We start from the raw sequence: 13,941 nt of genomic DNA, 5'->3' as shown, positions 1-13,941 counted from the left end.
GGTTATTTACGAGGGAAAAAAAAAAAAAAAGAAAAAAATCAACTGTGCGGACTGCGACGGCGACGTTCGAGGCGTCGTTCAACTAGACGAGTAGTAGGTACAGTACAAAACTAGTACACAGCGTGCGTGCGTTTGCGATGCCAGAGGTGCAGCAGGGGGGTGGGTGGGCATCGCACGTAACACACACATCTAAAACGGCCTCTGTGCTTCGAGATATACGCGTGGGGGGGGAGGAGGGAGGTGGAGGGGAGGTGGAGGCGGATGAAAACTCTTTTGAGGCTGCGCGCAAAAAGCTGCGTCGCAAAGCGTTGGCCTCTGTCCGATCTGCGCGTGCCCCGGCAGTCACTTGTTTTTACCCAACCCCCCCGCGCCTTTCTTTTTCTTTTTTTTTTATTTTGAATTTTTCAGCCGCTTTTCTTCAGGCTCCAGAAAGCACAATTGTTGTTAATGCTTGAACACAGAAAATTCGAAACGTTTAATTGATGATCTTTTTAGAGGATCGTCCTTCAGGACCTCGACTGCGAAATTTTTAAAAATGTGTAAGATGTGTGAGATCAATGTTTGATATTTACGCAGACGAAAGCAAAATCACTCGGGCTGGTGCCGATTCACGCAAGAAACGTACCAAAGCCCATCACAACGAACTGAAAATAACATTTGAATTGTTGAGGAGCGATGGATTACCCGTTTACCGGTTAAAATGGCGCCAGAACTAGACAATTGAATGCGTCCATCCCGGTCAAACTGACAAAACTATTGGAACACACTTTCGCTTGTCGCACAAATCAATTTGTTTTTAAATTTTTTTTTTTATTACGCCAATCTTTTTTTTTTTTTTTTTTTTTTTTTTTTTTGCTAATAAGCGCACGTCGTGTCAGCGGCCCGGGCGGCCATATACTGGCATACTGGAAGCGACACACACATGCACACACATGCACACACGCGCACCGATGATAGATACCCATCCCGTTCAAAAAAAAAAAAAATCTTTTTTTTTTTTTTTTAATTTTCTGGTTGGTCCGTCTATCCCATCCTCTATTCTATTTCATTTCCCCTTTACAAAAGAAAAAGAATATCCCATTCAATTTTTTTTTTTTCGTTCTTCCTATAGGCTCCGCCTAACTGATCCCCCCCCCCCGAATATTTTTTTTTTTCCTCTTCCTTCCTCCCTCCCAAAACAGTAAGGAAGTTGCTGACGTACATACTCTACGCTCACACACACACACAAAAAAAAAGGGGTAATAGGGTGGGTGGCTATGGAAATCCCCCTCCTACCACTTCTCCAGGTAAAAGAAAAAAAAAAAGAATATATCAAACGGTATGTAAAAACAAGAGGGGAAGACATCGAAAAAAAGAAAAGAAAATGTGTGCTCATGAGGAAACGGCAACGAGAAATAAAAATAAGTGAAAGTATCGTTCGTCTCAACCGGAACTGAACGTCCTCATCATCTGCTTATTTTATACGAGACCAAAAAAAAAAAAATAAGACCATAAAACTATTATTTCAAACAACCCCCTCTACTGGCGTGCTGTGCCACGTTGCGATAGCCATTCAAAAACTAGCGATTGACACGTTTCCCTTTTTTTTTTTTTTTTTTTTATTATTAATCAACCGGTGGTGGTGGACAGTGTGTCCAAAACAAGAAGTGGCAGCCGGTCTGAAATATCACACAGCTAAAAGTCCAAAAAAAAATAAAAATAAAATGAAAACGGTAACAAGAGATAAAACGAATTGCGGCCTGTCAAGAGGTCGGTTCGATCAGATAAAAAGCGACACATTGAAACAAAGCTCTTGATTTTTCACCGCAAAAATAAGATAACTTGAAAAATGGTCTTTAAAAAAAAAGAGGCGGGAATGTCTTTCGTGTTAAAAAAAAAAAAAAAAAACATATTAAAAAGAGAAATAGAAAAAAAAAACGAGTGAGGTTCTTTTTTGTATGGCGGCTTGTTGACATCTGCACTGACACCAGATGGAAACAGACTACAAAAAAAAAAAAAAAACTTGTCCAGCAAGAAAATAATTTGTCGGTAAAAAAAAAAAACGATAAATAAAAGAAATAATAAAAAAAAAAGGGTGAAGGAACGTGCTCGGCGCGTGTGTTTAAGATTTCCAATGTGTTACGAGTTGACACCGCAGAAAAAAAGAAAGATGTTATCTCTCCACCGGTACTCCACAATGAGGTTACGTGTCATCTGGCCACCAAACAGTTGAACAACCAAACACAACTCTATTCGGTTTAACACCTCTCCATTTATCTTTCCAAATTTTAAAATGAACAGATGAAGAAGAAAAAAAGAATTGAATAACGCGGGACCAACCCCCTTCGATGAAAAACAAATGACTTGACAATTTTCCCACGGGCTCAAGACGTTTGAACGTTTGTCTTTAAACGATATCAAGACATTTTTTTTTTATTCCCCTCAATTCTGAAAATCTTTAAATTCACGCGCAGAAAAAAAATAAATAAATAAACGAAATTCGGATTGGTGAGGTGACAAAGATTTGATGTTGCCTTTTTTTTTATGGTGGCCGTCTGCCGTTTTGGTCGTAAACAAAAACGAACGAAGTCGGGACAACAACACAATTTTCGGCTGTAAAAAATTTTTTTTAAAATGTATACAAGGAGACACATCATCAAAGTGCGCGCCTCGATTTCAAGAGATGAGAAACAAAAGCATTTTCCTTCAGAATCAAACGTCAAAAAAAAAAAAAAAATTTCAAAAAAAAGAACAAAAAAAAAAAAAAATTCATAATTCTTTCCCGGCAAACAATAAGAAGAAAAAAAGAGGCCATTTTTCGTTGTCAAGAAAGAGAGACGCAACACTTTCTCAACTTGGGATTGTTGTGTTGAATAATGAAGATGGGCGGCACAAAGAAAGAAAAAAAAAAAAAAAAAAAAAAAAAAAAAAAAGGGAGAAAAAAAAAAAAAAAAAGGGCTGGTGTATTTTCTTGGTAGGAGGCCATGACGATGCTCCGAGCCACACAGCGTTACCAAAAAAAGATTTTCTCTATTCATTTTTTTTTTTTTCTTCTCTCTTGTAAAGAATTTATTTTTTTAGCCAAGTCACACACAGAGAGAGAGTTTGAGTGTGGAAAACCCGAAAAAAAAAAGAACATTGTTCAATTATTTCGCCTTGTATATATATATATATATAACTTCCGAAAAATAAAAGAAAAGGGTGTTGTTTTTCATTTGGCGTAAAAATGGCGCGTCTATGCGAGGTCAAAACCATTTTTGATTTTCACGCACAAAAAAAAAAAAAAGAAAGAAAGAAAGAAATTACATCGACGCACGCGCTCTTTCGCAGCGTGAGGTGAGTTCGACGGACGAAACTGACTCCAACACTGCGATCTGCCGCCCCCCCTGTTCGGCAATCGTCCCGAAATTTGAAATGCAATTTTTTGAAAAAAAAAAAAAAAAAAACTAACCTCAGAATGTCCATTGTTGTTATTGTTATAATTAGAGTCAGTCGATTCGATTTTGGGACTAATTTGATGCATGGCAGACGTCGGTGGGTGACCGCCGTCGGTCGAGCCACCCGATGAGCGGATCAGTTGAGACGTTTGCAAAAGCAGCTCGTCCGGCTGAGTTGACACTTCGCGTGGCAACTGCATTGCCCTGCCGGGACTTGAAATAACACGCAGAACAGTTCACGCACGTTCAAAAAATTCCGTAAGAAACGTTTTCTTCTTCGTTTCTTTCTTCCTTTTTTTTTTTTTTTTTTTTCAAAAATGCACTTGTCAACAAGTCAAGAGAAAACAAACACGGCGACACGACGCACCGACGCGCACTGCCACAAATTCCCGCACAAGCGACACGGCCAATGCGTTTACGGACGGGGTGGGTCTTCGCTCCGTACAGCAAAAAAAAATAAAAAAAAATAAAAAAAATCACGAACGACAACAAGAATGAAACGTAAATAGATAAAACAGATAGAGACCCTCCCAAAAACAAAACAAAAAGTAAACAAGCGCAGCAGCCACAACACCACAAGGTGCGGCCAGTACCAGATGACCGACTGGTGGTCCGCGCGCGCTCTCGGCCGGTCTACGGGGCGCATGCGCCAGCAGCTCAGCCTTTTCCTCCCCTTTCTTTTTTTTTCCTTCTTTCTTTATTTCTTCTTCTCTTTCTTCTTCCTTTCTTCCTCCTCCCTCTTTCCTTTTTTTCTCTTCGTGTTCCACTACTCATTTTCTTAGCAGATTCTTCTTTCTCTTCGTATTCAACCTTTTTTTTTTTACAGCGTTGTTTCTTTTTTTTTTCTTTCGTATTGTTATGTAAAACGAACGGCAGAGGATGTCGAGTTTTGTTTTTTAAAATTGGCGCTGCTCGCTTCAAAACGCGGGAATTCAAAACCACGCAAATAAGCAAATTTCATTAAAAATCGAATCGGACCTTTTTTTTCATCCCTTCTTCATTTAAAAAAAAACATTTCAAATAAAATTTGAAAAGACGTAATGTGGGAGGCGGCATAGCAATGCCAAACAGACGCCGCCGCTAGCAACACCCTCTGGCGGCCATCGGATGGCCAAGCTCAGCCGTATCTCATGCGGACCGAACGAGGCGCTCACGACCCCTTGTCCCTTTTTTTTTTTTTTTTCTTTTTCGTTTTCAAAAAAATTTAATATTACGGCCTGTGCCGCTGCCGATACCTCGGAGCGATAGAAGACAAGAAAAAAGGGGAGAAAAAAAAAATCTCCCAAGGCTACCGAAGAGGTGGAAGACGGGGATTAGGCAGAAAAAGATGAACGAACGCAAAGAGGAATAATAAAAAAAAAAGGCAAAACAATAGACGAATAGAAAAAAGAAAGCATAAAAAAATATAAAGTTCTTTTTCCGTCGTGCGTCTTCACGCAACTAGCGCCTCGCAGCATCCCACGCACAACAAGACGATAGCGAAGCGAAAGAACAAAGGGCGACATATCCTCCTTCTCTCTTTTTGATTTACTACTTGCTGATCACTTGTTGAATAGACAATTAACCGAAATGAGATGTAAAACGAAATTAAATGCCTACACGCAAAACACTAACGGCAATATTTTTTTTTTCGCTACGTCTAAAAATATGATTCCCCCCCCCCACCTTCGAAAAGAAATAAAAAAGAAAGGAGGCCAAATTGTTTTGATGGCCACACAATTATTCCAGGTGAAGATCCAAATGCAAACAAACATACCCCCCTTCCCTTCAATCTTCAACGTGAAGCCGCGTGCGGGACGTGACAGATCGGCACGTGGAATGATAAGCCCACCCATTCCGATGATGGATGTCTACCTGTGTCTGTGTGTGTGTGTGTGCCTGAAAGAAAAAAATCGCTTTCTCGCCGCTCGTAGGTATTTATAAAATCTATACCTGGATGAATGAACCGAAGCCCTTTAGGCGATGGAAGCAAGTCAAAAAATAACGAATTTTCTATTTTTAAAAGAAAGAAACAAATTTCTATATCAACAACGCACACGTCTGATAAAAGAAAAATGGTTTTTTTTTTCTTTTTTTTCTTTTAAACGTTCAAGTGTTGCGCGCTTGCTAGGCCTCACAATTTGAAAAGGGCCATTTTCGATACCTCCCCCACGGTGTATGGGGAAAGAAAACGACGAGTTCGTGTAGTAAGAGAAAAGATAATAACAGGACGAGCAACAGACAATGGCCTCGAGCAAAATTTTTTTAAATGATAGATATTACGATTGAATAACCACAACATCATAGTGGGTTTCACTACACAGATTGCAGATTTGCAGCCAAACACAAATTAAAAGGCTTTTGCCTCTTTTCTTCTCTCTTTCAAAGACCCCCCCCCCCTGTATTTTTAACATGTACAATCAAAACCCGAAAAACAAAAAATGCCTTTTAGAAAGGCAAGTAGAAAAATGAGTAACCTTTTTAATTCTTTTTTTTTTTCGACCTGTTTTTTTTTTGGGGGGGGGGGATTAATGTAATAACGACAAAAATGTTTAATAGCTCGAATAGCAACGATCCACCTTTTTCGATTTGTTATTCGAATTGAAATGATTTCAATATTTTATTCGAAGAAATATTAACTGTCAATTTCATTGTCTTTTTGTGTCTTTTGAATTTCGAAAAAAAGGCTTGAGAATGGCGATCAATTCGAATATTAAAAGAAAATGAAATAAAAAAGAATTCAAATCAGTTTAAAAAAAAGAATAAAGAAAAATATTTCGTTCTTTCTTCTCTTCACATAGAGATGTTTTGATTTGGGCTGCTGTTGCTGCTGCTGGAACGGCAGCGCCATAATGATAACATAATGACCGATATAAAAGTCGACATGGCCCAAGAAAAGAAAATAACGGAGTAAAAAAAAAAATTGAAAGAAGATTCAACTGGAATGTTTCTGGGAAAAAAAAACAAAAACAAGCGGCCAAGAAACAAAAACTAAAATGATCATAAAAGACGAAAAAGAAACAATAATAATCGTAATAATAATAACGAGAATCAACATTACCCCCCCTTAATCTCAGCTCGAGGCCAATGAGTGTCAAACCACGACTTGAAGAAAAAGAAATGATTCAAAAAGATATCATTTAGCATTTCGAAGAGGAAAACAAAAAATGATTATCCTATTGGATTTGAATCTCATTGACTCTGAACTATGAAAATAACATCACGGCTCCGCTTCAGGGCCCTCAAACACGCCCCGAATGGAACGTCCTACTCGAGAAAAAAAAAAAAAAATTATTGGTTCCATCTCGAGAATATGGAAAACATTCGTTCACTGGATTCAAATCTCATTCCATCAAGCAATTCTATTGATTGCGTTCTCTACAGGATCGTTCATTCAATCGGTTTGAAAATGAAACAAAAAAAAAAAATGCGCATCAAAAATCAATTTGTAGATCAATTAAAAATTTTTCGTAATTCCCCATTTTTCTTTGAAATGAACCTCGAGTTAGTCTAACGGCTTTTACAACCCCAACGGCTATTTGTTGGAAGGACCGTCCGTCACCTTTTTGTCACGACCAAATGGAAAACAAAACAAAAAAACTGAAGAACCGGTTTTGCTTTCGTCAAGCGACCGGCTATCCGTGCGAAAGATCGCCTGAGCCTGGGAACCAAAAATCCTTAGACCGTTGCCTTAACGCTCATCAGCGTACCTCAACGGGGCAATGGGCCATCATCGACATTGCCATACATCCTTTCGTTATGATCCTCCCCCCCCCTCCTATTTCAATCTACCAGTCAATGAAGAAAATAAAGAAAAAAGGAATTTCGATTTCAAAATAACAAAAGAACATTTGCATACAAAAAAAGACAACATGTAAAAAGACGCAATGATAACAGACAAAATAGTCCGATCGGATTAGTTGCCGTACGGCGCACAACATCAATGACGAGAAAGCGGTCGGTGCCATTTAGTTAGCACGGCCAACGAATGGTGGCGCCATAAGCCTACGGGGGCCGCGCAAACAGGACTGCGCAGCCGCCTAGCCGGCCTATCTAGCACTACATCCAGTTGTACGAAAACCAATTCCTCTTCCCCCCAAAAAAAATTACCTCGGAAAACAAAACAAAAAAAAGTTAGGCCAATAAGTGGACATCGTTTTGGGGGGGTTTCCTGTCTTCTTTGTTGTGTGGAATCCTTTGCAAAACTTCGATTTTTCCCTGTTCTTCCGACTACTTTGTCGTTACCTAATCACCTCGCATGCACATCTCATTTTGATTGCTTGATTTTTGAAAAAAAAAAAGCCGACAACCCGTTACCAAATCTCTGAGTGTCTGTTATCGATCGTTTTCATTTTTCCTTATTTAAAAAACAAACAAACAAAATTAAGCTACGGTAAAGCGAGGATGAATTGGATTTTCATGAAGGGAGAAAACAACGGCGGTGTAAAATGTACGTTGTTCTAGGCAGTCCGTTTTTACTGTTTGCTGATGATGTTATTGTTTGTGCCAACGTTATTCAGCACCCAAAAGTCGCATCGTAAAAGAATAGACAGCAAAAGTTTTCGGGCTCGATAGAAAAGCAAAAAAAAATAAATAAAATAATAAAAAAAACAAAACAAAAAACCCAGCAGCTATGGGCGTCCTCTCCATGCACGCATCCACCACACTCATTAGCGCACAGGTAGCTACTTTTCTCTTTCCTTTCTCCGGCACGAATTAAATTGAAAAGAGTTAATTTCATAAACAAAAACACTCGGCGAGGGCGATGTACAAATTTTTAAAACAAAAAACAAAAGGTTCGAGAAAAAAAAAAAAAAGGGAGTTAGTTCCAGCTCCGGCCGCTCGACCCGAGTGTCGCACTGTCTAGGGCATTTGTTAGGCCGATCAATTGAATGCGAATAACGAAGAATCGGTTGAAGAAGCAAAAGAAAAAAACCGTTGAAACGAAGAAAGCAAACGCTTTCGAAATAGTTTTCGAAATAAGAGAAATGATTTTATGAATTTCAAAAGGACGTGTCTGATCCGCTGGAAACCAATCGGACTAAACACAGGGCTGTTGAATACACATACGAGAAGTTGCGCCGAAAAATATCATATGGATGTACCTCAAGATGTGTGGGATGAATAGCCAAAACCTATTTCTCCCCCTCTACTATTATTATAGCCAATGTATAATACACGCCGTGGGCTCAACGGTTAGGCATGTCCGCGCATGCAAATGAAGCGCCAACAGGGGAGGGAATGGCGAAGAGGGCGTTCTTTTTTTAAAGCTAGGTGATCGGTCACTAAGTAACCGAATCCGACAAGGCGGACGGTGGATGAACAAAACGGACAAATGTTGCGTCTCTTGTTTTCGCGCTACATACACTCGCTGACACAACGTAAACATAACAATAGGCCTTGCAAACGATAACGACCCTCTCAACGTTTGACCGTCTAACGTAATTACACCCCCCCCCCCACCAAGAAAAATGGAAGAAAAGTGATATGATGCAGAAAAATTTGTCATTTTCAATGTTTGACGTGTAAAAAAAATGTTGTGCTACGCGCTACCATATGCCAGATTCCCAAATCTGACCACCCCCCGGAACTTTCAAAAATATACGGTTTTAGGTGGACAGACGTGACACTTGAGTGGCACGTAGGGAGACCCTTTGTTACAATGACAAACACACACGGCCAGCAAGTCGTTTGGTGCATCTTTGACTCCGTCAGAATTTTGGGGTCAAACATGAAACAAAACAAATAAACGTCTACTTTATGTGTTGTCTTCTTCGAGCTGGACGAGTGCAGTTGGTCATTATAATTTTCATTTACCTGTCCGTTTCGCAATTTTACATTCGCGTGGCTAATGTAAATTGACAAGAAATTCACGGATCCAAAAGCAAATAATTAAACGCAATTAACAAAGGTTCAATCAAGATGAGACATTTGACGCATCCTTTTTCAAACGTTAACAACAACAACAAAACGAATCAGAGAAACTACATAGGCCTGAATCATAACAATCAACAAAGAAAAGGAAGAGGGTCGGTACGTGGGATGTTATTCATCACCGGGAAGGTCAAAATTGTACGATGCTCTACTACATGTAACGGTGATTATACGGTTTTTTTTTTTTTTTTTTTTTTTAAGAAGACAACAAATGACAAAGTTTTTATGTTTACAGAGTACGAGCCTATTGAGCGGAAACCGAGTTCTTTCGCTCCTCAGACAACCACACAGCGGGAATGAAAAACAAAAAAAAGGGTTAAATTAATTTATTATGTTACTACTACTACTACTACTACCATGTTTTTACACACTCTCGTTGGGTGGTGTCATAATAAATATACACAAGGAAATAAAAAGACAGTAGACCTAATGAATTTCGCGTTGAGAGACGTCGCTAGCGGTAAAAAGAACTCGAGATTTTATTTTTGTTGGATTTGGTTTTCCCCCTACGACATGACAAGATACAGTTACCACACGGCACACCTGACCCCGTACGACCCACCATTTTTTTCTTCAGAAACTGACAAGATGACACACACACGACCGTCTAGCTGCTGCTATCCGATCATTGATCCCACCCTTGGGTCTTGTCAAGAGTTACACACGTTCGTCATTAATATTATTTTTTTTTTGTCCGGCTGTGATGAGACAAAACAGTTATTTGTCATGACATATGCCACAGTTCATATGCACTCGATATTGTAGGGAAAAACAAGGGGATGGACCAAAGAAAAAAACGCAAAAAAAAAAATGTGGCTTTATCTTATTAAAAAAAAAAAAAAAAAAAATGAAAGAAGGGAAACAAAATAATTTCCTTGACTTGTGTCAGTATTCGGTTGCTTCTCGGACTCGATCAACGCATCGTCTACAAATTCCCGTAAGTCTTGAACCAATCTTATTTATTCGATTTAGGAGATATTCAATGGGCCTAGATAAAAACAAGTGGACGCGATGGATAGGCCTGCTATCAATATGTGAATCGAAAAATCCTTTTTTTTTTTTTTTTTTACATTACATGGTCGGGTTATGGAGGGACGGCATTTGTGCAAGGAATTAGTGAAACGCGCGAGAGAGTTGATTTCAATCCGAAAAAGCCAGACACATCTGTGTGATGTGATTAGAATTCACAAGACACGAAGTACATAGAAGACAATAGAGGGAGCGTTGGGAGCTCGCCGTCATAATGGGGTTAATGCAAAAAGCGGCGACGACGCCAGACCAAGAATATACGCCCATTTTTTTTTTTTTTTTTTTTTTTCGTTTTTTAATTTAAAGCGTCGAGTCGTCTTTAGTTCGCAGGACTTGATTACTTTCAAAACGATATTCTTCGCCGACTTGTCTCTTGCAGCAGGCGCCAGTTGAAGCATGCACTCATTAAATCACGTACCCAAAAATTGTATTTCGTTCCCAATGAACGCGGTCGTTCCAGCCCTACTCGGCACATTTTCCCGTGTTATTATTTATGCCCGTCTCGACGCAATTCAGCAATTTTTTTTTTAAAACTTGATTCGCCATTTTCATTTTTAACTGACGTAAAAATGAAAAAGTTTTGGAACGATGTGTAACGCGATCGACTCACACGGCACGCCGGATTTTATTTTGACATACGCTGGGATCTCTCGACGCAAAGGTTTATTACAACAATCAAACGTCCATCATCCTGAAACTTTTATTCCTTTTTTTTTTTTCGCGATGCCAACAAACAAAAGAAAAGTCCGCCGCTGGCCACGCAATTAATAAAACCAGCATGAAACCTCACAAAGTTCTTTTGCAACTGTATAACGGGATTTTTAAGACATTCTACTTTCGGTTAAACTAATCAAGAGACTGAATAATATTCAAATGGGCGCGATATGAAACAACAAAAAAGGGACAAACCTGACCGTTCGATTAATCTAATAAGCATAAGACATTGTATATCTAGGCCAATTAGAAAACAAACTGTGTAGACCTACGTACATAAAGAATCACGTAACTCTAGACGTAGGCCTTCTAATCAATTTGAGGCTCCCCATTAGGATAGAATTGCCAGATGATTCCCGTACAAAATTAACCCCGAAAATGTATCATTTTAAGCGACATCACGTAGCCCTACGCGAGTTACGTCATGTCCATAGAACAGAGATGGACATTATCGATTTTAGGTATACGTTTTGTTCAAAGGATCGGATTGCAAATGGAGAAAAGAATCGACAACTCGCACAACGATCGATTTTGTTTTTTCGTTTGGGACGGGGGGGGGCTAATGATTTATCCGAAAACCTTATTGGTACATCACTCAAAAAGAAGAGCTCGTTAGACTCAAAGTCCCTTTTTTTGTGTGTAAATAACGAACCCTTTCATTCGTCGGCATTGGAGAAGTTTCATCAACGGCAGCAATCAAACGTTTTCTATTTTCCTTTTTACAATTCAAAAGAAAAAAACAAATTCTCGTTTTCTCATCATCTTTCGACATGTCTCGACGAGCTTTTTACGTACATCTTTCATCATCAGAAGACGCGTAACGCAATTTCCGAAACTACTTGCACAAAGACTTTCGCTTCTCTTCGATCACGAAAAACAAGAGCGAAATGAGGAATTAAAAAAAAGAGTTTTTGTTTATTGGCTGCTAGTGCCAACAATCCGCGCAAGGAGATCGCTGAAAGCCCTTGCTCATATCATGTGAAGATGGTCGGGTTATAAAACAGATGATTAAAAAAAATAAAAGGGGATCGACGAGCTCGAAAAAAAACAAAAAAACAAGAGAATGGAAGAAGAAGAACAAGCGAGAGTTCTCCTTTTAGCTCACTCGACGTTCCCTCCCCCTTCTATAGTTGCTGCCTTTTGCAATTATCCATCAACGCGGGGTAGATATCGCTCTCGAAGGAGGAGCTTTCAAACAAAAAAAAAAAAAAAAAAAAAAAAAAAAAAAAAAAATTGGGATGGAGGAGAGAGAAAAACGAGAGCCAAAGAAGAAACTTTACTTTTTCCGGCGGGGAGGATCCACCCAGCGGCGCGCCGTTGCCCAGATATTGGAAAACTCAGCGAAACGAAACGAATTCGAAACCCTCCTCTCTCTCTCTCTCTCTCTCTCTCTCTGTTGAAACTTCAAAAGCTTTTTGCTCCGATGCTGAGCAGCGAATATGATCAATTTTGTTTTTTGTTTTTTTTACTGAAGAACAAGAGGGGAAAAAAAATCGCACCGTTGATTGCTAGCTCGAAAAAAGATTGGATAAAAACAAATGTAACAATCATCCTCATTGCGCTAAATAAAACGAAAAATGATCATGCGCTTGTAAGAGTTTTAAAAACTGGGGAGAAAAAAAAAAGGCAAGTGCGCTTTTAGAAAACAAGGAAAAGCGTTTTGAATTATTCAACAGCTCCTTGCGTCTTTTTCTTCCGAAACTTGTCCGCTTTCTATTACGACTCTTTGTGTGCTTGCGTCTCGCTCCTATTTAAATATCAGACGAGGATAAAAGCTTTCATTTTATCTGTTGATGACTTGTTTCAATATAGATCGACACAACAAGACTAGCTCTTCTCCATGTTCTAGTAGCAAACGCAGTCAACGCAGGTGTGTGGCAAAAAAAAAAGAAATAAAAAGGGTTTTATTCAACAAAGTCTAGAAGAAAACAGTACACAAGCTAGCAAAAAACAAAAAAAGGATCTCAAATAGACGAATTGCAAGTCATATTCCAGGTGAGAATGCTGCAATTGAACAAGAGAAAAAACACGGGGGGAAAAACAGATTATCGATGATTGTTCTCATTTTTTTTTACCTGGTCTGATTAAAGAAACGCACGTCATCAACGAAAGGTTTTTAGCGCAGACACACCCAAACCTGCGCAATGACTCGCCCATTTTATTTTCACGATCCACCAGAACACACTGCACTGAAAACTAACGTGTCATTTTCACGACACGTTCAATCGCTCCAATAACTAATTGATAGAAAGCGCGTCTATGTGTTTGCTACGACATGACCAAAAAAAACACAGACGGACAGAACACGGCTAAGAAAATGTCCGGCTCGGGCTTGGCTTCATCGGACACTGATGGCATGTTTTAAAAAAGGAGCGCTGTATCAAAAACGACGGTTACACATTTTGATGATTACGGGTTGAGAAACGCGAAATAAAAAAATGGCTTACAATAAATACCAGTTCCATGATCGCTATGGATAATGGTCTTTAGTGTAGCGAATAGTCATGGACAGATTCTCTATCAAAAAACCAGTTTCTTTGAATACAAGAGGGAAATATACTGTTGCTCGCTGGCTATACAAAAAGATGTATTTTTATTTCCTTTCCCTCCCCAAAAAAACATGTTGTGAATGAGGATTGACAAGGGTGTGGATCAAACTCTACGTCGCCATTTTTTTGTTTTATAGTAAAGCCTATTTTTCTGGTCTAAAAAAAAAAAAACCGGTCAATCCCCTTCGTTTTTGCCATCCCCTACACAACCCCTTCATTTTTCTGCATGTCCACCGGCTCTCCATCAAAGATTTCAGGTTCGTACACAGTGGACACGTATGCAACTCAAAAGAGAATAGGGAGGGAGATCTTTCAATAGA

At 39.2% G+C, this 13,941-nt stretch overlaps 1 protein-coding gene across 5 annotated transcripts in view; it reads right to left on the bottom strand.

Moving 5' to 3' along the window:
- The window catches only part of LOC130694610 (zinc finger protein rotund-like), a 110,189-nt gene that overhangs the window by 28,489 nt on the left and 67,759 nt on the right, over positions 1 to 13,941 (bottom strand). The window lies entirely within an intron of this gene.

The sequence above is a fragment of the Daphnia carinata genome, chromosome 7, assembly GCF_022539665.2.
Source record: "Daphnia carinata strain CSIRO-1 chromosome 7, CSIRO_AGI_Dcar_HiC_V3, whole genome shotgun sequence".
Classification (NCBI taxonomy): domain Eukaryota; kingdom Metazoa; phylum Arthropoda; class Branchiopoda; order Diplostraca; family Daphniidae; genus Daphnia; species Daphnia carinata.
The sequence above is the reverse complement of the archived record's forward strand: the minus strand, read 5'-3'. Positions and strand labels throughout refer to the sequence as shown.